We start from the raw sequence: 9,976 nt of genomic DNA on the forward strand, positions 1-9,976 counted from the left end.
GCCACGGTATAGCACTACACTTGGTGGATGGACAAATACAAAAATATCTCTTCCTGACTGACCTTGTCTATCATTTTTTGTCGTTTACTAGCTTTACACTAACCCAACAACTGCATGAGCAAAACCTAGAAAATGGTCTGTGTAGAAAAGAGCAGCCTCATTTGCTCTTTTCACATACTAACACTTGATGAATTCCTCCATGAGATGATCCCTGCAAAGAGTAAGCTCTCCTGGATGTCTGAGCTGAAGGACAACCGATAAAGGTGGCCTGTGCAGCCATCTCAGCCTCGTCATATTTTCCCCAGCCTCCTTAAGACCGATGGTGGGTGAAAGATGAAGTACTGCAAGACATCCTTATCTCACAGGGAATCCAATCACACAGACCTTGCAATAGGATTACAGAGTGCCTCTGTCACTGTTACTGATAGTCTTTGCCATGTGCATTCTTGAGAAACCCTCCAAAGGCCACAAGTCCTCCAATGAGCGTGACCCCAGATCTCCTCCCAAGTTCCGCCATTTACTCCCTTGTCTAAACCTTCAGTTTCTGCAACTAAACCTGTTTATTGTTTCAATAAAAATGAAGTTTCTCATCTTCCTCTTTACAAAGAGCTTCACCACATATGAAGGCTGTTGCAAGTATCAGCTGGTACATCTAGGACTTTCTGAGCTTAGAACTGGAGTTGGAAAAATTCACAGACTTCCAAATTTGAGTTGAAAGGAACATTCTTTTACTTAGGATAAACTTTGCAGTCAGCCTTCTAATCTGTCATCCATCCATCCATCCATCCATCCATCCATCCATCCATCCATCCATCCATCCATCCATCCATCCATCCATCCATCCGTCTACCTACCTACCTACCTACCTATCTACCTACCTACCTACTTATCTATCTTGACAGTGCAAAGAGATGAAGATGAGGAGGATGGCAGTTCAAAACCAGTGGAGGAAATGGGACTACCTGATGATATCTCCTATTTACTTCGCTAGTTTAAACAGAAAGTTTAAACCTTTCATTTCCCCAACAGAACACCCAAATCTGGCAGAAGCAAGTAGCCTTGCCCATGCTTTCAGAGAGGTACACAGCAGAGCCGTGCTTGATCTAAAGCAGTCCAATGAAAAATATATTCAGGACCTCAGGAAGATGAAATGCTTCCTTCCATATGTATGAGTTTTACTAAGCTAGTAATCCGCAGTTTAAAAAACTTTTTTAAATTTAATAAAGAGGTGATTTTAAACTTAGATCTGCAAAACACTCATACCTCCAGCACATTGCCTCAGTGAAATATCCCTCTACATGAAAATATAGACAGTTAGTTTTTTCTTCCAAAGTGAAACACTGCAAGGTCTTTCATTACTGGTTTATTATGCTTTCTGTATCTTTGCTCATTTTTCACCAGTATTGCATTAAGTATTGATATTGATTTCTTGTAAATGGTACTGAAATGGATGGCTCACAGTTTTTGTTATTGTTCTGTAGCACTTGTATGTAATTTATTATAGCTGCAATGGAACCTGCCCCTTGCTGCCAGGGTTTAAATTAAATGTGCCATGTTTTGGCCCGTAGTAGTCACATACATTTCTCATTCTAGAACTAAAAGTATTATGTACAAAGTTACTTTTCTAATTGCTTCCTTAGTAGTACTAAAAAAGTTTATTTTAATGATTTTGGTAATTAATATGTAGTGCATTGGTTAAGTTAATAGTCTTTTTCTATTCCACTACAGACACAAATTGCTGTCTGTAAAGCAACGTGGAGCAGCCGGTAGTCATGACCGGCTTCTCTCCTTCTTCTCAAGGCTGCCATGATACAGAGCAGCTCCCACCACTGTCAGTGTGTGGAGGACCTTAGACTACAGCCATGTGAGGACCCCTGAAAAGGACATACCAAATCACTCTGTAAATATGGTTCCATCACTTAGAGGAGAAAATGTTGATTGAGAGAACATTAGTGGTTTTAAATAAAAAAAAAACAAACACCTGATTGATAGAATGGTACCAAATACATAGATATTGAAAGTGACTTACTATATACTTCTCACTTTTATTTGCTGCCATTTTTCATAGGAAAAAAAAACCAACACCACAAAACTTGGCTATTCTGGCAGAGAGAAAGTATTTTTTCACTCTGTCCATGTATAGGAACTGTTGAGTCATGGCCTGAGCCACTGATTGAGCACCTGGGGAAAGGACCCAATCAGCCCTGGGAGCACAGGTGAAGGCATTCAGGTGTGGGATCAGAAGAGGTGGAGCCTGGCTGCACCTCTCTTAGACCCCATTTAAGGGCTGACTGCCAGTGGGAATGGTTCTCTGGTTGGTGGTCCTTCCTTGTGGAATTTTCCTGGGAGTGTAGACCTTTGGAGGCAGGTAAGTGCTTTCCCTTTTACTTTGTGACATCTTCTACTGGGCTGGTCCTTTTGCCCTTCCACCTCTTATATTACCCTTCCAATGTGTTGACCTTTCTGACTGGTGTACCATGACTGCTCTTGAGCCCCAGTATTTTGAAAGGGGCTGAAGGAAGGGAGAAGATCCACTTGGTGCCTTGCTCAGTGCAGCTGAGAAGGCTGTGGTTCCTTGCTGCATTCTGCTTTCCTGCAGTTGTGCTGCCAGCCCTGAGTGTTGCCAAGCCATTATTTTGAAACTGTATTGGTGTAAAATGCATTAGTTCTAAGGTGGTTTAGAAGCCATTTATAATGAAACTTGGAGTTTTTGATAGAAGAGTAACTGAAACCCTTTATAAAATATATTGGTTCCAGTTCACTGATTAAACTCAATTGCTGTTTCACAATCTCTGTTCCACTCAGCTTCCTCTGTTGGCCCTGCAGAGTACCCAGACTTGTCTCTGAGCTTGGTAAATGGGGACCTTTGATGCTAGGTAGGAATGTTATTGCAATAGGAGTTCACAGCTCTGTTTTAAAAGAATCAGCATCTGTGCAGCAAGGGGGCTGAAGTTGCTGTTTGTAAGGCTAAGGTAAACACAAAGCATGGCGCAGCCCTTGTTCTCAGGCACTGCAAGGTTTTAGCAAGGCAGGGATTTGTGCTCCATTGCTGTATGTGTGTTGGGAATGGCCCTCCATTCACAAAATGGTATTATCACTTGCTATATCATGTACAAAATGGCGTCTTTAGTCCGGCTGTGTCCAGATATCCTGTACCTGTATGCTGGCAAAGCTCAGCTGCAACATGGGGGCTATTTAGATGTCTTTAGTCAAAGCTGTGGCTGAGCAGCAAATGAGGACTAAGCTCCAATGAATTGGAGAGCAGGTCTGACTGCTCAGAGTTGGGTGTATTACTTTTCCAGAGCTATTCATAACCTTGGAATGATAACAGAATCATAGAATGGTATAATAAAGCCATCCTTAGGAATTGCCAAGCAAAGGATCCCCATGGGTCCAGTGCACAAGGATGAGCTGAGGCATGGGTGGGCTACCAGCAGCTTGGTTGGGAATAACAGCAGGAAGGACATTCAGCTTCTGTGGGGCATTGGCATGCACTGGAGCTGTAGAAGAGAGGGAATATGGTGAGGCATTTAGAAACAGTTCTATACAGTTGTGAAATCCCCCACTGGTGCATAGCTGAAGTGATCCTATTTTTATCCAGGAAATCCTTACATATGTACACAACACAAATAAATCCTGGTTGCATAATGCATTTCTGTCAGCTGTAAAAATGTGTACTGTGCTTTTTCACCATGAACTGCTGTCCTCTTGTGGTTAATCTGGTACCACCAGAAACCCAACAGCCCACCCCTGCTTATTAAAAACTGAGATATGTTTTAAGTTCTAAGGCTCAGATTCTCTCTAGATATTTGTAGTTTGCTTATACTTACGTCATCACATGAAAATGAAGGTTGAGGACTGTTTTAGTGAATCTTTCCATAGGCACATTGGCTCTTTTCTCAATGCCTCGTATTTTTATAATTACTCAGATACTGATGGCTGCTTAGCTGGGACCTGGCCATTACCTGGCACTAATGTGTTGAGCCACAGGCTCACTTCAATGAGGAAATAAACTCTTTGGGTTTAGGACAAAACACAGTTTGATTTTGTTCCTTCTTGTTTTATTTCCCCCTTCAACACTGTAAAAGTGTCAGGTAACAGTGATGGCTGACAGCTAGCAAGCACTGCAAGGCAAGGTTTGGTTTGGCTTTAGGAAGTCTAAGCCCCTATTAATGAAATCTTGGTCCCTATCTCTGAGAGTTGACTACTTTGGATGATAACTGACTCCCTGAACCAAATAATGTGCCAAAAGTTCTTAGCTTTGTAATCACCCAAATAAATGTTGGGCCTTATACCTGGTTTGCCAAATCGTGGTCTGTACCAGAGAAAAACTAGAATCCTCCTCTGTCTCCAGTCTTTGTGTTATTTCCAACCACTGTATGCACACCAAGCAATTTGCTGCACTTCTGAGGTTTATATGGAACCTTGCAATGCTGATAGAGAATAGATTTACTAAGAAGGTGCATAAGAAAAATTCATCATTGTCTTGATTTTTCTCCCTTCCAAATGGTGTATTAGCAGCCCAGGCAGGTTAGTTTCCCCCTTTGGAAGCTATTTTGCTATTTTTGCACTGTTAGTTTGTTCGAGGCCCCAGGAAGCAACAGGTACAGAATCCAGAGCTCATATTGCAATGGTGATGATGTGTTTTGCAGTAGCACGGTGGAAAATCTCTGCATCAGAGGTGTTAATCTGATCTGTCAGTATTGGTGTCCCACACCTCAGCCCCGGTGCAGGAAATTAAAGGATGAGATCTGCAAGAGAACTATTTCATAATGCTTTAAACAAATGAACTTCTTAACATTTCATGATCTGTGTGAGATTGTTTTGTTGGTAGCAATACTGCCTGTGGTGCTGAGACTGTGGCACACACCCATTGCAGCCCAGCAATGTGCACAGAAGCCAGTTGCTTGAGCTTTGCTGTTACTGGGTAAATTACTCCATCACCCTCCATTTTCATTTGGATTCAGTTTTAGGGACACAGCTGGCCCTAATATGGTACTGCAGTTGCTTTATAAGGAAAAACTGTCTGCTGCTCCCAGGAACTGTGATAGAATCACAGAATGATCATTAAGGTTGGAAACGATCTCTAGGATTCCCAAGCCCAACCCAACCCATTGACCCTGTGCCTCAGTGCCACATCTCCACAGCTCTGGAACACCTCCAGATGGTGACCCCACCACTCTCTGGGCAGCCTGTGCTGATGCTTTTCACTTTCCCTTCTTTCTTTTTCCTAACATCCAACCTGAATGCTGTGGGATCCTACCCCACACCACCAGAAGCACTTCACTGATGTGGGCAAAAATTGAGCAACCTTCTCCACTCCTTCTAACCTTCCCCTACACCCCCCAGCTTGGTTTGGTTTCTGTCTCCTCTTTATGCCTTTTTTTCAGGATATTTTCATTTGCTTTACTGTCTCCTGGACACCCTCCAACCTATGAGGGGCAGAAACGGACCTCCAGCCTCACATCAGCAGGCTACAGCTCTCATGGGAGCACGAGAGCATGTCTGAGGAGAAATAAATGCAATCTGTGCTCAGCAAGAGGCTGTGGTGGAGCTTCACACTAATGCCTTCTGTTAATTTCAGAGTCCCCTCAAGAGAAAAAAGGCATATAAAAAGGAAGCTGAAATTCCTCAAGGATAACGGTAATGTACCCTATCCACAAATTACCAGCAGACCTTTACAGTAGCTTATCGCCTATAAAAAGCTTCAGAGTAGTCATTACAGCCATTGAGCTGATGGTAGTTTTATGACTTTTACTCACCATAAGGCGATGCAGCGGTCACCTGATGCAAAACCGCTTTGGAGGGGCTGGTACCTGCAGGGCCCCTGTGCCTGCGGTGTCACTTCCCGGTCACCAAACAGGAGGGGGAAATGGAGCTGTAAAAGTTCCCAGCTGGTGTGCAGAGAGCTGTGAGGGGCTGCCAGAAAGCTGCAATAGCCCAGGTGGGTGAGCTTTGTCCCAAAAACGTCCCGGATGAACTGTCCCTCTCTGTTTCTTGTGGGCCCTTGTAGAGCCTGTAGAGCAACAGGCTCTACAACTTGTTTGCTCAGGACATTGGCACTTAGTGTGTTCTGTGTTGCACTGAGACTCACCATGGAAGGTCTTCCTATAGTGAGTAATTGAGATTTAGTATATTGGGCATAACAAGGCTTTGAGGCATTAGATAATGTGTCTCCCTTTCTCCTCACTATTCATTTGGAAGGAGATGAGGAAAATGGAATGCTTCAGGTAAACTGTAGCACACAGGTTAGATACAGTCATCCATCTGCACGTATTATTGCTGTTCTATTTGTTATGCAATCAATGGCAATAAAACGTGAAATGTAACTGAACAAAAGCTCTATGCCAGAGTACAGATGAGGTTCCTGCCCACATTCTGCAGCAGAATTACTGTATATGCCATTGTTGTTAGATCCCACTTTGTTTCAACTCTAATGCCATAACAAAAAAATTTGTTTCCGTAATAACATACATTAAAATGTATGGATGTAAGTGTACACACATAACTTATCATAGCTCACTTTATTTGCAGTGGGGCTGGGATTTTATCAAAGACTGAAGCAAAAACAAATATTGTAAATAGAAAACAAATCTTGAAGTATAATACATGTGTAAAATCTTAAGCAAATGTTTACCAATTACATCACCTGGAACAATTAAGGTGCTGCTGTGGAGCAGCACGTTGATTTAAGAGGGCATGGTTTGCAGGTCTATGGTAAGCGCCAAACCTGTGTCATCCAAAGCACAGATGTGCTCCAGTCCCCACCCTTCTAGTGCTCTTGTACAAAGAAATAGTTGATGCTCTCCACTGGGGGAATGGAAAGGGAAAAGGTAGCAATTAACAACTGTGCTCTCTATACTTATTTTTACTTACTTTTACTCAAGTGTGTATCAAATGTGGGCCAGATCTTTCACTGCCCAGCAGTGCAGGGAAATGCACACTTCATTAAGGAAAGGCACACAAGTGGTAGTGTTTCATCCATTTCCTGGCTGGATGCATTAGATGTTTATAAAACAGTTAATCCAATGAATGACTATTAAAAAAAAATCATTGTTCAGTTATTTTTAGATTCAGGAGTCTAAAGGAAGGAAAATTGCTTAGATTAGTTTGAAGCCCTCTGGAAATGTAGTCTTCACTCAACCTAACATGTGATAGAGGAAAGTAGATCTAAGCAAGACCACAAAAACATTGACAAGACTAATGAAGTCTTCATACATTTTTTTGCATTATGCTTTATATTTTTATATGAGCCTAAGTGATAAATATAAGAAGGAAAAAAAAATGCATAACCTGTATGATGAAAACACTTTCAATTAAGTGCTGGTCAAGTGTCATTTATGTCATATTGTCAGTAGACTTGTTATTGAGAAATTTGTATTAGGAATATATTATAATCTGTAATCTTTAATGTTGCTTTTAATCTGTAATGTTGTTTTTTTTGTTTCTCAGGGAATGCCCTGGAATTATTTTTGGCTGTTGGAGTACTTGTATGCAGCTGGCACCTTGAACATTAAGGTATATTGGTCAGTCTCGTGTGGACATAGTATTTATATCATATTGCTTATTCCATGTCTTCTAACCAGGTGTTCAATGTAAAATGCCTTTCTTAATGCAGGAACTCAGTGCTTCCTCCTTGAGAAAAAACTAACAGTAGAAAATCATGATGCTAAAAGATATATATATTTTTTGGTTTAAATTTAATTGGTTTAATTAAACCTTATTTTAATTCAAGAGAATATTTGTGTCCTTTACGGTTGTTACTCAGTTCTGTTCCATCAAATTCCTCAGAGTGGATTAGATTTTCTAGCTGATGGCAGTATGGTTTTTTTTAAGGAAACAAATGTGTTCAGTGCATCTTCTCTGGAAAGCTTGCTTGGTCTAAATATCGATTGGGTTTTACTACCAGCCAAGGTCAGAAACTGAAGAGGTTCTTGCTGCAGGAAGCTGTATATTAATCTCAATATCAACTAAAGCACCTAAACTGTTATTGGAATTTGATGATCAATTACAGCTTTGAAAAGTACTTAGTATGACATTTGTCGAGCTTCCATATTTTGTGTTATGCTGTCACACCTGGTAGTTCAATAACTGGAAAAATACCAGCTAAGGACCTCTTCAGCTCTTTGTGCAGATGATATCTGCTTTATAATTCTCTTTTCTTGCTATAATCTGCATTAATGGGCATTCCACACCATTAAAAGGCTTTTTTGCTGCCACCCTTACATTAATTCAAGAATGTACCTCTGTTGCTCATGTTTAGGCAGATACAGAACACAAAACCTTCTTCCAGGTGAATATTTCTTAAGTCCTGACCCTGAAACCTTTACATTTGGAAATGCCATCATTAAATTCAAGCACATTTCCTCTGTCTGCCTTCTTGAAATAAATGCTTGTGCAGGGTCTCTAGGCACATGGACCCACACCACATCACACTGGAGCACAGTTGCACAACTGGGCTGAATAAGGGGCTGTTTCCCCAAGTGCGTGCTCTCCTTATATGGGAAGAATGCACCTGATATATTCACAGATATTTTTTCCTCCTCTTTTGCATTAAAACGGTGTTGTAGAAGTAAGATCATCAAAGGCTATAAATATGACACGATCCTCTTAAAACTTTTAAATATTTACAAGTCAATTTCCTTCCTCTCTTGCTTCCCAAGATAGAGTCTCATTAAATTAAACCAACTTTCAGAAAAACTTTCCAGTAATCACACCAGCATATAATATCCAAAAGTCATCAGAGGGCAAGGCCTGGGCCATCATAAGGATTTATATTCATTTGGGGTCACATTTCACATCAGATCTAAAAAGAACACCAAAACAAAAGATCAGCTCTCAACACTCTCTTAAATTAACTCCTTTCTTTGCTTTGGCCACTCTTTATTAAAAGGCAAGGCAAAAAGCTTGCAGAAGTGCATCCTGAATTTAGCAGAGCTGCAAACCTGGTCCTCACTCCCTGATTTTTCTGCCTAGCTTATTTGCACTGGTCTAATATTTCTGTTGGTTTTCTTTTCTAGGAAAGGCAGCTGTTCTCCAATAACCCAGAAGCTTTGCTTGTTTTAAGCATCAATTGTGACAACATCATTAGAAAATCAGCATCATTACTACCACAAGGACCTTTTCCATGCAAGAGCGCATAAAACATTAGTAGTGAACTTCTGTCTTCTGACATATGTGTTGCACCCTCCAAATGAGCTGGAAAGAAAGTAGGGGTTTATCAGGCATCAAGTTCAGCCATCCAAATATCACAGTCCTCATTTTTGTTGCGAGTCGTATGCAATTTTGAAATGGTTTGTAAATTTAATTGTCAGTGTATGGAGTGTGCATAGGCCATGCACAAGCAACAGCACTGCTAGGATTAGCAGCTGTATTTCTTAGGCAAGTAGGTCTAACCTGCTTTGTTGGAAGCAAAATTGACCCTGTGCTGTTTTAGCAAGGTGGCAGACAGATAGGGTGACACCCAGTGCTGTGAACACTCAGAAATGGTAGCACTTCTGGGTCATCAGTCGCTTCACTATGAAGCTGGAGCAAAGTTATCTGCTTATATTGCCTGTTGTTACTACTTTGAAGGGTCAGGAGATGAAAACGGAGGATCTCCTTCCTTTTTATTGCACTTATGTTATGAATGATGGTAATTGTGTTGTTTATTCTTCAGGCTGATGAGAATCAGCATTCATTTTGGGATCTTTGCTATTGATGGACAGTACTTAAGTTAGGAATCACTATAAATCAAGATTTAGAACATATCTTGTCCCAGTGTGAGCTTCTACTCCTTGTGTATTACAACTTACCTGAATGTTTGGATGCCATGTTGAACTACTATATTGCACTAGAGTCTATGAGTTACAGAGGATCTTGAGTGGTACAGGTAGATCATTTTAATCCACTTTTAATCTGCTATTTGTGTAGCATTTGTTAGATATGAACAGCAGTTTGAGGTTGGAAGAACAAAGGCTCTTGGTTGTAAGGCATT

The 9,976-nt window shown here is 41.0% G+C and overlaps 1 long non-coding RNA gene across 1 annotated transcript; it reads left to right on the forward strand.

Annotated features, from left to right (window-relative positions):
* The first annotated feature begins 2,278 nt into the window (after positions 1 to 2,278).
* Positions 2,279 to 9,976, forward strand: LOC140254329 (uncharacterized). The gene is made up of 5 exons (XR_011904155.1): positions 2,279 to 2,368; positions 5,585 to 5,643; positions 5,769 to 5,944; positions 7,453 to 7,518; positions 9,021 to 9,976. It is a non-coding gene; the product is annotated as an uncharacterized lncRNA (long non-coding RNA).

Source organism: Excalfactoria chinensis, chromosome 6 (assembly GCF_039878825.1).
Source record: "Excalfactoria chinensis isolate bCotChi1 chromosome 6, bCotChi1.hap2, whole genome shotgun sequence".
In the NCBI taxonomy this organism is placed as follows: domain Eukaryota; kingdom Metazoa; phylum Chordata; class Aves; order Galliformes; family Phasianidae; genus Excalfactoria; species Excalfactoria chinensis.